This window comes from Artemia sp. Qi Xiang Cuo, chromosome 11, assembly GCF_049724085.1.
Source record: "Artemia sp. Qi Xiang Cuo chromosome 11, ASM4972408v1, whole genome shotgun sequence".
Classification (NCBI taxonomy): Eukaryota; Metazoa; Arthropoda; class Branchiopoda; order Anostraca; family Artemiidae; genus Artemia; species Artemia sp. Qi Xiang Cuo.
The window spans coordinates 26084002-26097086 of record NC_142804.1 but is presented as its reverse complement, the minus strand read 5'-3'; the positions used below and the strand labels follow the sequence as shown (position 1 = coordinate 26097086).

Below are 13085 nucleotides of genomic sequence, written 5' to 3'. Positions count from 1 at the left end.
AGCTCAAATGTTTTCATCTGACAACTGTCATTTCTGGAGTGATTCTCTCTATTGCTTTGATGCACAGTAGATTTTCTGTAACTTTTAACATTGAAAAAGACTTGCTCAACACCAAGTGGAAAATGCTTCCGCATGTTGATGATGAAATCAGAAAAAACACCAAGCTAGAACCTGCGCAGTTTTTTTAGGGTTTGTAATGATGGTGGTGGAAATTTTGTGTTCTCAACCCTCTCCAGGTTCATGGAAGTATTGAAGAGCACCTTTGCAAAACAGGCTCATTAAGAGCCCCCTGCAAAACAGGCCCCAGTGCCATTTAGTCTCTCATGCATGTGCATAGGTTTGTCCCAGATCCATTCTGGGACATACTTAATGTACCTGTGTCAAAGACAAAAAATGGAGGGAAATGGAAGTTCAAGAAGATTAATAATAAAAACTGATTGTACCCAGGCATTTTTTTTTATAATTGAATGCAGTCATTATGTTCTGTTGACAGTTGAAAAATCGTATTTTGCTATTTTTTCTTGGAGTTCAATAGTTAGTACAAGTGTTTTATTTAAATTCAAGAAGAAGCTGAAAAATCTTGTTTTATTTTCAAGTTGTTAAATTTATGAAGAACTAGGAAAGATATAAACATAAGTCACACCCTATTTTTTATCCACATTGAATCTTCTGTGTCTTCTTCCATGAAAAAGAAATTACAAATAAGTTATGATGATCAATGAATTTTTCCTTTAGTTCCTAATTCATTAATTTTGTTTTTTAATACAAAAAAGACAAGAAATATTTGAAGAGATTTTGTGTAGAAAGTCATAATTGTATAATATTTTGTTATTCTGATGTCCCTCTGTTTTAAAGCCAAAACATATTTTCTGGCCAAAAAAGGACAAAATGTAGGAAGGATAACTCTCCAAAGGTTTCACCTGAATGTTTACCAAATCTTTTTTATTTGGGATAGGTTTTTGTTCCATTTCATTCTTAAGCAGTAATGCAGCTAGTTGATAGTTATTGGTAAGAAAACAAAAAGCTTACAATTGTCAACTCTGTAATAAGTGGAAATACATGCTAAAAATTTGGACTAAAATTGATGCCAAAAGCACAAATTTTGTGAATTTCATCCATTTTTGGTGCTTTGGTACAAAATAGTCTTAAATCTACTGTAGGCAAGTACATTTTTTAAAAACAAATTTTCTCTTTGTCTTTAAGTCTAAGAATCTGCAACATCTGGAAATGAACACAAAAAATGAAAACTGTAATTAGTTCTGAACAAAATCCATAGGAATGTGGCATTTAAAATCTTTTGGTATATAAAATGCTTCTCTTTGTTCTGAAGACTAGTAGAAACTGGTAGCTTGTAAAAATTCACCTAAATATTAAATACCAGTAAAAAGCGTAAATTCACCAGAAATAGGTATAAATATGCATTGGAATAATACAAAAATACCTAGGTATGAAAATTGCTTAAAAATAAGGACCTATTTGGCATAGTAAAATGTTTTACAACTAATTGGCCTTTTGGTGATTTATTCTAAGAGAAAATGGTGATTTTTTTCACATTCAGTGGCAACCCTGCCCTCAGGTTGTATAAGGTTTTTATGGAATGGGTGGTTGCATAAACTTCAGACGGTGCTCTTTTGATTTAAAATTGAAAGTTATAGTACCCTTTGTTAACCCTCCTGCAGGCACTGGTGCTTTTTGAGGACACTTTGCCTTGACCCTCCTCCAGCTGAAAACTCACTGTTTTTTTTTTTTTACCAGAACTTCAGTGCTATTTCTTTTCAATAGGTGTTTCTATTGTACCATACTAGGCATATACCAAACAGTTTCAAAACCTACAAAAGGTGGCAGTCAATATAAGGAATATTTATTGTGCTGACATACAAAAGGTGAGTTCAAATTCTTGATTTTTTTTGTATCTAACCTAGAAGTTATTGAGTTGCGGGAAATTTGTCCAGTATTAACTAGCCTATTGCCTATATGCTGGCTGCTTTTTTGTTTTACAAGCATTTAGGTTAGGATTTGTGGCCATCTTCTTTTTGTCCACTCATGAGGACATTGCCTGAATTCGTTCCTGATGCAGAGTCTACATCTGAGGACAGTGCCCTACTAATAGTAACACATCTGAAGAGGTACCTAACCATGGAAGTTGACATTATCACTCTGATTTAGGTAGATGGTGATCATGTTCATCATGTTCATGTTTGAGTATTTTGCCAGTTTGTTGTCTAGTGTAAAAAATGAAAGAAAACTGATAATGACAAAGCAAATTTTTCTTTTGCAAATGCAAAGTAAGTTGACTGACAAAGAAGCCATCAAAATCATATTTGACAAGAAAAGTGACATCAATTACAAAGAGTCAGATGTAGGTCTTACAAGTGATGAAGAGGACAGATGAGACCTAGCCAGAGTCTCATCTGAAGCTGCAGAAACTGTCTTCAGTCACAACATAATTACGCAACCAAGTACTGAGGTTGTATCTGAAAGCCATTCAAATAATGAAGAGCCACCCCCTTCCTCAAAAAGATAAGAACTTATTCTAGTAAGCAACCAGCTGATAGTATATCAACCAAGCTTACAGATAGGTGTAACACAGTTAGTACCAACAATTCTATGCCATCAGTAAGCAGTGTTGCCCAGAAAACTAAAGTGAAGAGAGCAAGGTATTTTGGTTAATGAAATGATGCTACCTTTCAAAGGCAGGAGTAGCCTAAAACAAAATATGGTGTCAAAACCAACAAAATGGAGCTTTAAGATTTGGGTGCATTCTGGTGTGTCAGGATACATTAAGACTTTGAACCTTACCAGGGAAGCAGCAGTTGCACTCAGACCTCCAAACATGGCTTAGGTATTGATTTTGTTTTTTGTCTTTGTTGTGGTCTTGAAAAGAAGAATGCAAAGGTGTATTTCAACAACTTCTTCACTTTAATTACTCTTGTAAAAACGTTAGCAAAAGAAAATATTTACAGCGTTGGTACACTGTGTTTGGGTTTGAGAGAAAGAAATGAAAAAGAAACACAGAGGATTGGCATCATATGCACTGTCAGCAGAATCCATCACTGTGTTGCAGTGGAAAGACAACAACCTTGTTCACCTATGCTCCTCATACATTGCATACCATCCAGTTAATATTGTAGAGAGATGGAGTAGCTCAGAGAAGAAGAAAGTAGGTGTTGAAAGACCATTCTCTGTCAAATAATACAATAAATGAATGGGAGGATGTTGTCCTCTTGGACTCTCTCACATCACATTAATTCCTATTTCATCATTTTATTGATATTACTGTTGTCAATTCCTAGATTATTCATTGCAAACTTGTGCCTGGAACCAAATCTGACCTTCTGGAATTCAAAGTGTGTGTTGCAGTGTCACTTCTGAACAAGGGTATGGTTAGGATGTGTACAAGTCCTTGGCATTGAGGTCGTCTACTACTACTACTACTAACAACTCACCTCAGCACCAAGCCGCCTGAGACCAACACAGCTATGCATGTTCCTCCTCCATCCCAATCTATTCAAAGCCCCCCTTTTTACACCCACCCACAAAGTTCCCATTTCCTTTAAATCTTTCTTTATGACATACTCCCACCTCAGACATGGACGACCTGCTTTCCATTTAGCCCTAGAAAGTTGGCCAAAAAGAACAATCTTTGGCAATCGGTCATCCTTCGTCTGCACAACATGCCCTAGCTACCTCAATCTTTCTTTCATTATAGCCATAGAGAGTGGTATTGAACCACATTTTTTGTATAGCCTATTGTTTGAAATATGGTCAGTCAGCCTGGTACCCAGAACAATCCTTAAGCAATTTCTCTAAAAAACATCTAGCAAATCTTCATCTGCTTTTCAGAGCACCCATGCTTCAGAGCAATATTTGACCACTGTCTTCACTGTACCTTCTAATATTCTAATCTTGGTTTGCAGACTTATTTCCCTATTCTTCAAAACTTTTTTTAACTGTGAAAAAATACCATGAGCCCTGGCTATTCTACTTTTAACATCTTCACTAATAATACTACCAAGGTAAGTGAAGCTGTCGACCTGATCAATCTTTTCATTACCCAACATCACCTTTTCATCTCCACTTATTCCTAGCCTTAGTGACTTAGTCTTCTTAACATTAATTTACAAACCTATTTTGGAACCCTGAACTTGCAAAACCTCTAAAACTTCATTCATTTTGCTCACACTTTCATCTAGGATGCTTAAATCATCAACTTTCCTCCCCATTTGATTCTGTGGTCTCCCAATGCCTTTCCTGTGTTCCTTAAGACAAAGTCCATCAAAATAATCCATACAAAGGCATTGGCCCTCAAAATCCAAAAAAGAAAAACCCATCAAGGTGCTGCAAGCAGACCTGTAAATGTAAAACACATTTCAAGAGTAAAAAGTGTCAAACTCCTTTTTGCCCTGAGTGTTTTCACCTGCATCCATAATGGGCAACATCCACATGAGGATCTTTGCTATTTTTTGGTCTGAAAAAAGTGCCTTCAAAATGTGATACTGAAAGATTTTGAAATTCGCCTGTGAGAGGGTTAAGAGTCAAAAGTGATTTGAGAGCAACCCCCCCCCCCCCCTTCCACCTAATGCTCATCATTCCCCCAAAGACATTCAATCAAAATTTGGAGACATAAATTGTGTTTATTGTAGTTGAAGAGTCCAGAAATTATGTCTTTGAGGAAGACACCCCTGCCCCCACAGCTCTCAGGGCAAGGGTTGTAAGTTATGCCCTGGGGGCATATAAAGGTCTTTATGGAAAGGGTGGTTGTATATACTTCAGAGGGGACTCATTGAATTGGTAATCTGAATTTCTAGTGCCCTTTATAAGAGTCAAGATCAGTAGGCAGTTACCCCCCCCCATCAACATGTCCTGTTTTCCCAAAATACATTGAATAAAAAATTTTGAGACAGTCATGTTATTCAAAACATTCCAAAGATCATATAGTAAGGCTTTTGGGGCTGAAACAAACCACCAGAGCCTAGTGACAAGGTTGTAAGTTATGCTGTAGGGTATTTAAAGTTTTTATGGAAGGGATGGTTGTATAACTTTAGAAGAGGCTCATTTGGTTGAAAATTGGAAGTTCTAGTTCCATTTGAAGTGTCAAAAGTGAAGGAGGGTATTTAGACTCCCCCTCACCTCCCTGACAACCCCTCTTTTCACCAAACACATCTGATTGAAATTATCAGGTAGTGATGTTGTTCAAAATAGTCCAAAGAACGTATAATAATATCTCTAGAGGTGACACAACCCCCCAGTGCCCTGATATGGAATGGGTGGTTATATAAACTTCAGACAAGGCTTATTTGATTTGAAATTGGATGTTATAGTGCCCTTTTTAAGAGTCAGTGATTTGAGAGCAAAGAGCCCCCCCCCCCCTCCCCCCTCAACACTCGTCACTTCCCCTAACACCTCCAATCAAAATTTGGAGATAACAATTTTATTCATTATAGTTGAAGCTTTTGAAATTCATGTCTGTGAGGAAGACCCCCCCCCCTACAGCTCACAGGGAAAGGGTTGTAAATTATGCCCTGGGGGCATATAAGATCCTTATAGAGAGGGTGTTTGCATATGTTTTGGAGGGGACTCATTGGATTGGTAATAAGAAGTTCTAGTGCCCTTCTTAAGAAAAGTGGTCAGATTGCAGCTACCCCTCCCCCCCCCCACACACACACACACAAACATGTTGTTTTCCCAAGATGTATCCAATAGATATTTTTAGACACTCCTTTTATTCAAAATAGTCCAAAGATCATAAAACAAGGCTTTTGAGGTTGATAAAAACCACTAGAGCTTGAGGACAGGGATTGTAAATTATGCCCTTGGGGCATTTAAGGTTCTTATGGAAGGGATGGTTGTATAAACTTTAGAGTTGGCTCATTCAGTTGAAATAGGATGTTCTAGTTCCCTTTTAAGATTCAATAGTAATAAAGGTCAAGTAGCCCCCCCCCCCCCAAACTACCTCTCTTTTCACCAAATGTATCTGATTGAAATTGTGTGATTGTATTTTGTTTAAAATAGTCCAAAGAATAAACAACACAGCCTCCAGGGTTGGTACAACCCCCAAGAGCCCTGGGGCAAGGGCTGTAAGTTATGCCCTGGGGGTATATAAGGTTTATATGGAGTGGATGGTTGCATTAAATTCAGATGGGTCTCATTTGATTTTAAATAGGAAGTTATAGTGCCCTTTTTATTGTGTGTATACATTTAATGCTGCTTTTATGGTTACTGCAACTAACATCACTTTTGCATTAAGTTGAAACCTTTTAAACAAAAAAACTATATGCATGCAGGTATTGAAAGGGCATATAAGCAAAATAGGGCATATAAGGACATAGGCAGAATGCTCTATTATAGCTAGTAATATCATTGATATTTTAAAGGAGCTAATTTGATTCAAAATTTAAAGCTCTAGTACCTTCTTAGAGTCAAAAGTGATTGAAGGGCAATCAGCCCTCCTCTTTAGCTCTCAATTTTCCAGACGCTTTCAATCAAAATTTTAAGACAGCCATTTTGTTCAGCATAGCTGAACAGTCTAGTAACTATATCTCAGTTTAGTAGCTATATATTTGCCCATTATGCGTAAAAACTAAATGTTGCTTTAAAATTAAATCAAAACATACTTACCAATAAGACATTTCAGCAATATACCAAGAATGACTGAGGGTATTAAGCTCAAACTTTTCGAGTTACTTATATTACTACTTCTGCTCTAAATTTCACTAAATCAAAGGAGTGTAAGTGTATCTAGGTTGTGAAAGAGCATAAATATAATTTTTTGGGAATGGTATTAAGTTTTATCTATCAGGTTAACTAGAGGATGTATATAACTAAATTAAACACTGCTATTTGCGTCATGATTTTCAAAAGGGTTTATGCTGTTTTAAATTGCAGAAAATGTTTTTCCAGCATACAAATAGCAAGCCAAATTTCTTGAAAAAACTGGAAAAATTCAAACTATTATTTTCTTTTCCCTGAAAAAGACTATGTTAATATAGAACAAACTGAAATTAATTAAAAAAACGAATTTCCACAAAATAAGTTTTTTCAAAATAAGCAAAGAAGATCCAAGAAGAAAGGGCTCATTATTTGATAATGTGCAGATCATTAAGATCTATTGCCTTTTTGGGAGTGTTTTACCCATTCCTCAAAATCGGGTAAATTTTCTCAGTTTGAGGCTTTTGATGGGTAGAATCAAACTTATTGAGTTTTATATATTTGGAATCAATAAAATGCAATTCTTTTGAAGTATTTGTTATGAAGGGTCCTTTTTCTATATTTTTGGTTACTATTGGACTGAGTAACTCCTTAATTATAGTTTGAGATGAACTGTTTGAAATACATTGTATACATAAATATAAATTTATGATCTTTAAAAACTCTTGTTTAGTTTTTGAACACAATAATCCTGTGACTAGAGTGCTTTACAGTCTTTAACAGGGTAAAGTCTTTACAAGCAAAATAAAAACAAATACTTATAAAACTTAAAATATATAGACAAATATATAACATAAATCATATACACTCAACAATATGTCCATAGTACCTAGTAAATAAATATAGTACCATTAGATTCTTTATTTTATGCTCCTTTTTAACATAATTCATTACCCAACAATGCATCCATCATCATTGCCCCACTTCCTGATGGACCTATATATAGCCTGAATAATATAGTTCTTTGCTGTTGTTTCTATTGTATAATGGGTATCTGCTGTGTAGACTCAAAGATGTCAAACTGAGCATGATTAAATATTAGAGGAAAAAAAATACTATTTTAAATGAGTTTGTGAATAAAAAAAGAGGAAACAACTTTGACTTAAGTCCTATTCGCCCTTCAAGGTTGTCTTGGTGTCTTTGTAATGGCAAGGCTGTTCCTTTTGTATGCCTTGTAGTATTCTGCTAGACAAAGAAGGTCTGAAAGGCAGTGAGGTGCAATTTTTTTTTCTCCTACCTCTTTGGAGCAGAGGGGTAACACAATACTAGAACCATGAAAATGTTCTAGAACTGTGAAATGCTTTTTTGGAGACTGGATTGACTCATGATGGATGTGGCCAATGCACTAAAGTTGCTGGAGCTGGATTATTGTGCAGTTTGTTTGTTGGATTTTAAGGCACTTAAGGAGTTTGATGTTTGAGATTCACTCAAGGTTGGTAGCCTGGCAATTCAGCAAGAGACATTTAGTTTTAAACTCTGCAGGTTAATTCTTGCTATCAACTTTCAGCATCCATGCTTCACAGGAGTAGACTGCATTTGACATAATAAAGGTATCAAAAAGGGTGACTGGTGTTTACCCTCCCCCCCAAAAAAAACCTCATGGAAAATCCTCCCTTGGAAAATACCCCCCCCCCCATGGCTGGTTGGTCTCCAATCACTTTTGACTTGAAATCTCAATTGTGAACTGAGCTAAAAAAAGGACTTCAACTCTCAATTTCTGATCTAATGAGCACTCTCCAAAGTTTCTGCAACAATGAGGTGGAGGTGTGGATAAGGAAGGGGCACTTCCCCTCCAATATAGAATAAGTTCTGCTCATTTTTGGGGTTTAATGTTACTCCTTACTTTCATAATAACAGAATAGACCAGATATCATAATGGAGTATATATTGTTTTCACATTTTTGATGTGCTTTTTTTAAAGTTTCTTTTGTACCCCCCCCCCCTGTCCAAAAAAAATCTTGGTTACAGCCCTGGGGATCATACATCAATTTCTATCTCAACACTCACCTTGTTTCTCCCTTAGAGCTAATTCTGTATTTATCTGATGGCTCAATGAGAGCTGGGATGTTTTGGCATTAAAATGCAACCTTTGTGGTATCTCCCTCCCTCCAAGCTACAAAACAATCAGAGAACCGCATTGTAAACTTTAAACCTATAAGTTAATGAGGGCTAATACATTCCTGGTATTATTTTCCACTGTTGGTCCTAACTCAATAACTAGAGGCCATCAGTTGGAATTTGTTAAGCAGCCTACCCTATCCAAAGTCTTCACTCAATTCTTTCCCTCAAGAATTGTCAACAGTTGGAATAAAATCTCTGAAGAAACAGTTACTCCCAAACCTGGGACATCTTCAAATGAAGACAGGATACTGAGTGGTCCTCTAGGCAGTGTAAACTCAACTAGGAAGCTATGGATCAGCACAGTGCACCTGGTCACTAAAGAATCCTGAATACAACTCAAATTGTCAACTCTGGCACTCTACAAGGAGAAAACCCTAGATTGCTTCAAGCTGCAATTTAATTACCTTAAAAAAATTACCTTAAATCACAGCTTGGAGTGAAATAAGGACTTTCGATCCTGTTGAATCACTCCTTGTGATGACTGTTGTAGTTGGTTAAATTCTGGTGGAAGATTCTGGTGCTTCCCAGTCAAACTTCCACAGTCTATTTTTCCACTCAGCATCCAGATGGCGTTTGAAAGCATCTGTTGATTCAGCAGCAACAGTGTCCTCCTTGAGGTTATTCCAGAGGTTCTCGATCCGATTCGAGAAGAAATTGCATCTTGCTCCAGTTGTAGCGTGATGTTTGCGGATTCGTCTAGGGTGTCCTCGTGTTTTGTGGGAGGTGTCGATCTCCAGGATCTCATTTTCTCGATTGGTTGAGAGGAGTTTGTGCGCCTGTATCATGTCTCCACGTTTCTGTCTGTATACTAAGGAGGGGAGGTTGAGGTCCTTCAGCTATTCAATTTGTGTCTTGTTGTCTATGCCGACAGTCATCTTAGTGGCCCTTTGTTGGATTTGCTCAAGAACTGCCTTGTCCTTTTTGAATCAAGGAGTGGCCAGTATTATCCCTACCTCCAATCTAGGTCTTACTAATCCTTTTGTAGAGTTCGGTGATTACATGTTTACTCCAGCTGGTGATGCTGTGTTTGATGATGCCTAGGGCTCTACTAGCATTGGCTGAGATTTTCTGTGAGTGGGAGCTGAATCTTTTGACCCAGGAGCACATGTGGTTGAGATCAGTTTGGAGGGATTGGATGGAAGAATAGGTGTTGGCAGGACCTATGAGGGGTAGCTCATTTATGTAGATGTTGAACAGGGTGGGGCCCAGGACGCTGCCCTGGGGAACCCCACTAGTGACTTTGATTTTGTCAGAAAGGACATGGCTGTTTGGTCCGGTTATCACTTTCACTTGCTGTGTTCTGTCCCTCAGAAAGTCCTCTGTCCAACTGACCACTTGTGGACTAACAGATAGAGTATGTAGCCTGTGAATGAGGTATCAGTGACAAACCTTGTCAAATGCTTTGGCTAGGTCCAACAATATTATATCCACAGGTAATCCTCTCTCTAGTAGGTCAGTTACAAGACTATATGACTCAAGAAGGTTTGTGTCCACCGATCTCTTTGAGCAAAAACCATGCTGACTACTGCTGATAAGTGAGTTGGCCTCAAGATGGTTAATGATACGCTTGTTTATGATTCTCTCCATGACCTTGCATGCCACACATGTAAGGCTGATAGGTCTGTAGTTTGCTGCAGAAGTTTTGCTACCCTTCTTAAGGTAGAAGTTTAAGTACCTTTTCAAGTCTTGTAATTTGTCTATTGCTTATAGATAGCATTTGTTATTGGAGAAGATACAGACATTTTTTGTGGGAGAAGTTTTCTGCAGGGGGGAGGGGGAGTAAATTTTTGGGAATATTTTCCTTTCAGCAAGAATGCATTTTTCAGGGGATATTTTCCACAGGTGGGTATTGGTATTTGTCTAGATAGCTACCTGGAGATAAGAAAACAATTCTGATTTCATAATATGCAGAATAATCATAGTTGCAACCTCACTAAATTTTACCCCCTCTCCTAATATGCAAATACATAATTCAAATTATATATTTCTTATCTTAGAAAAGCATTTCTTACTTCATAATATACAGAATAATCATAGTTGACACATCTTGCATGCAGCCATAATATACTTTACCCCCAACCCCACTCCCATCCAGATGTGCAATTACATAGCCCAAATTATAAATTTCTTGTCTATTCTCAGAATGCATTTCAGTTGTTCACCCTGTGTACCTGTAAATTAAGTCAACTATGATGAGCAAAAACTGGAAAAAAAGTTACAGGTGGCATAATGCATTGAAAATTATATAGTTTGGGCTATATATTTGCACAGTAGGGGATGGGGAGGGTAAAGTATAGAAAGGTTGCATGCAAAATGTGTTAACTGTGATTATTCTGCATATTGGGAAGTAAGAATTGTTTTCTTAACATGTTTCCTTATCTCCAAGTTGCTATCTTGGCTATTGCCAGGGTATCTTCTGGGGGGGGGGGGGCAAAAACCCCAGAACCATCAAAAAGACATGTCTTGTTTTGCCATATGGGCATAAGGGCTTTGAAACTGGAAACTGTGAGATTCAGCCATCTTATTATACATTTTGTTATATTGATTTTAATGGCTGGTGGTCAGGCTATGAAGGTAGGAGAAATTTCAAACCACTGAATAGGGTAAAAGACCTCTTTTTGGGAAAGACCACTTTTCTTTGGCATTCCAGGAAAATAGAGATGGGTTTTTGGACCACCCCTTTTCCACCACAGCATGATGTAATGGAAGGTAGTAAAAAATTTTCACCAATAAGTATTTCAGCATAAACTAAAATGTGGTCTCTGTTTTGAAAAGCAATTAAAAAGAACAATTAAATTTAATATTTGTGATTTATATAACAAATATCAAGCAATAAGTTATATTTTTAGAATCAGAAGGAAATCAGCTTTCTGTTAATATGCAAATAAGACTGAAACACTGAAAGAATATATATATATATATATATATATATATATATATATATATATATATATATATATATATATATATATATATATATATATATATATATATATATATATAAATGGGATAATTGGTATTTCTAAAAAGAGGTCCTTGTAGGTAAGTCATTAAACTAACAATTTTAAGTGTTTGATCTTAAATAATTTTAATAATAAAATATAGATTCATAGCTTAGATTTTTAGCTATTGATTGATATGTATATAATTCTTCTCAATTTCTCTTTGGTAACAAGGTGTGAGGGTTTTAGTTTTATATAATTTTGCCCAATTGGATACTGGTTTTTTACCCTACTCTCTTTGTTGTCTCAGGTCTGGTTTATTATAGACTACAGCTTTCATAAGAAGCACCAAGCCTTTGTGTTGAATGCATTTATGATCATTCCAAGGAACTAGTTGTTTTGAGAATAGTAAAGTTATATTTTAGCTACTTTTGGCTATCTTGGAAAGGGGTTAGGTTAAGAAAATTAAACTTTCAGGGATGGGTCTACAGATTAAAGTATGTCCCAGGAAGGTATTTTGAAGTACCTAGCTCTACTCCTTCTCCCTCTAGAGGGCCCTGAAATTTGCCTGAATGACAGGTGACCTATTGAAATTTTGACAAAACAACATTTTACCTTAATTGTCAGTTATCAGTTTCTTTTTCTTTGGCTTTAGGTCTGAAAATGTAATTCCTGTTATTTGAGTAGAATTTTAATCCATATCAATATTTTTTCAAAATTTAGGAAATGTATTTGCATATCTTTAAAACCTTATAAATTGAGATTTAGCAAGGTTGTGAAGTTGAAAACAATTTTGTTGTACTTCATTTAAGCAGAAGATCTATTTTGCAAGGTTTCACTTTTATAACATACATTTAATATTTTTAAAGTTCATCATATATAACACATTTTTTAAGGTCATCAAAGGTCAGGGCCCTCAAGAGGGAGGAGTGGAGGTAGGTGCTTCAAAATACCTTCCTGGGACATATTTTAGCCTATAGACCAATCCCTGAAAGTTTCATTTTCCTATCTTAACCCCTTCCCATGATAGCCAAAAGTAGCTAAAGTAGAATATTTAGCTTTGTAGGTTATATAGCCTAGGGTGATGTCTAGGACCAATAAGGAGAAAGGTGAATTGCCATAAACTCATCTATAAGTATCTCAAAGAGCATAAAGTAGGCACTATTCTTTTTTTACTGTGTTTCTTTGAACTGCTTAGTAACTGCTTAGCAATACTGATCCTAAGACCTAGTTCAACTACTTATCTATAAATATTGGGTTAAAAATATAGTTTATCCAGGTTGCAACTCTATCCTCTACAAGAAGCAAACATAT

General features: G+C 36.3%; 1 protein-coding gene across 1 annotated transcript in view; it reads right to left on the bottom strand.

Annotated features, from left to right (window-relative positions):
• The window catches only part of lolal (longitudinals lacking protein-like), a 33321-nt gene that overhangs the window by 19361 nt on the left and 875 nt on the right, over positions 1 to 13085 (bottom strand). The window lies entirely within an intron of this gene.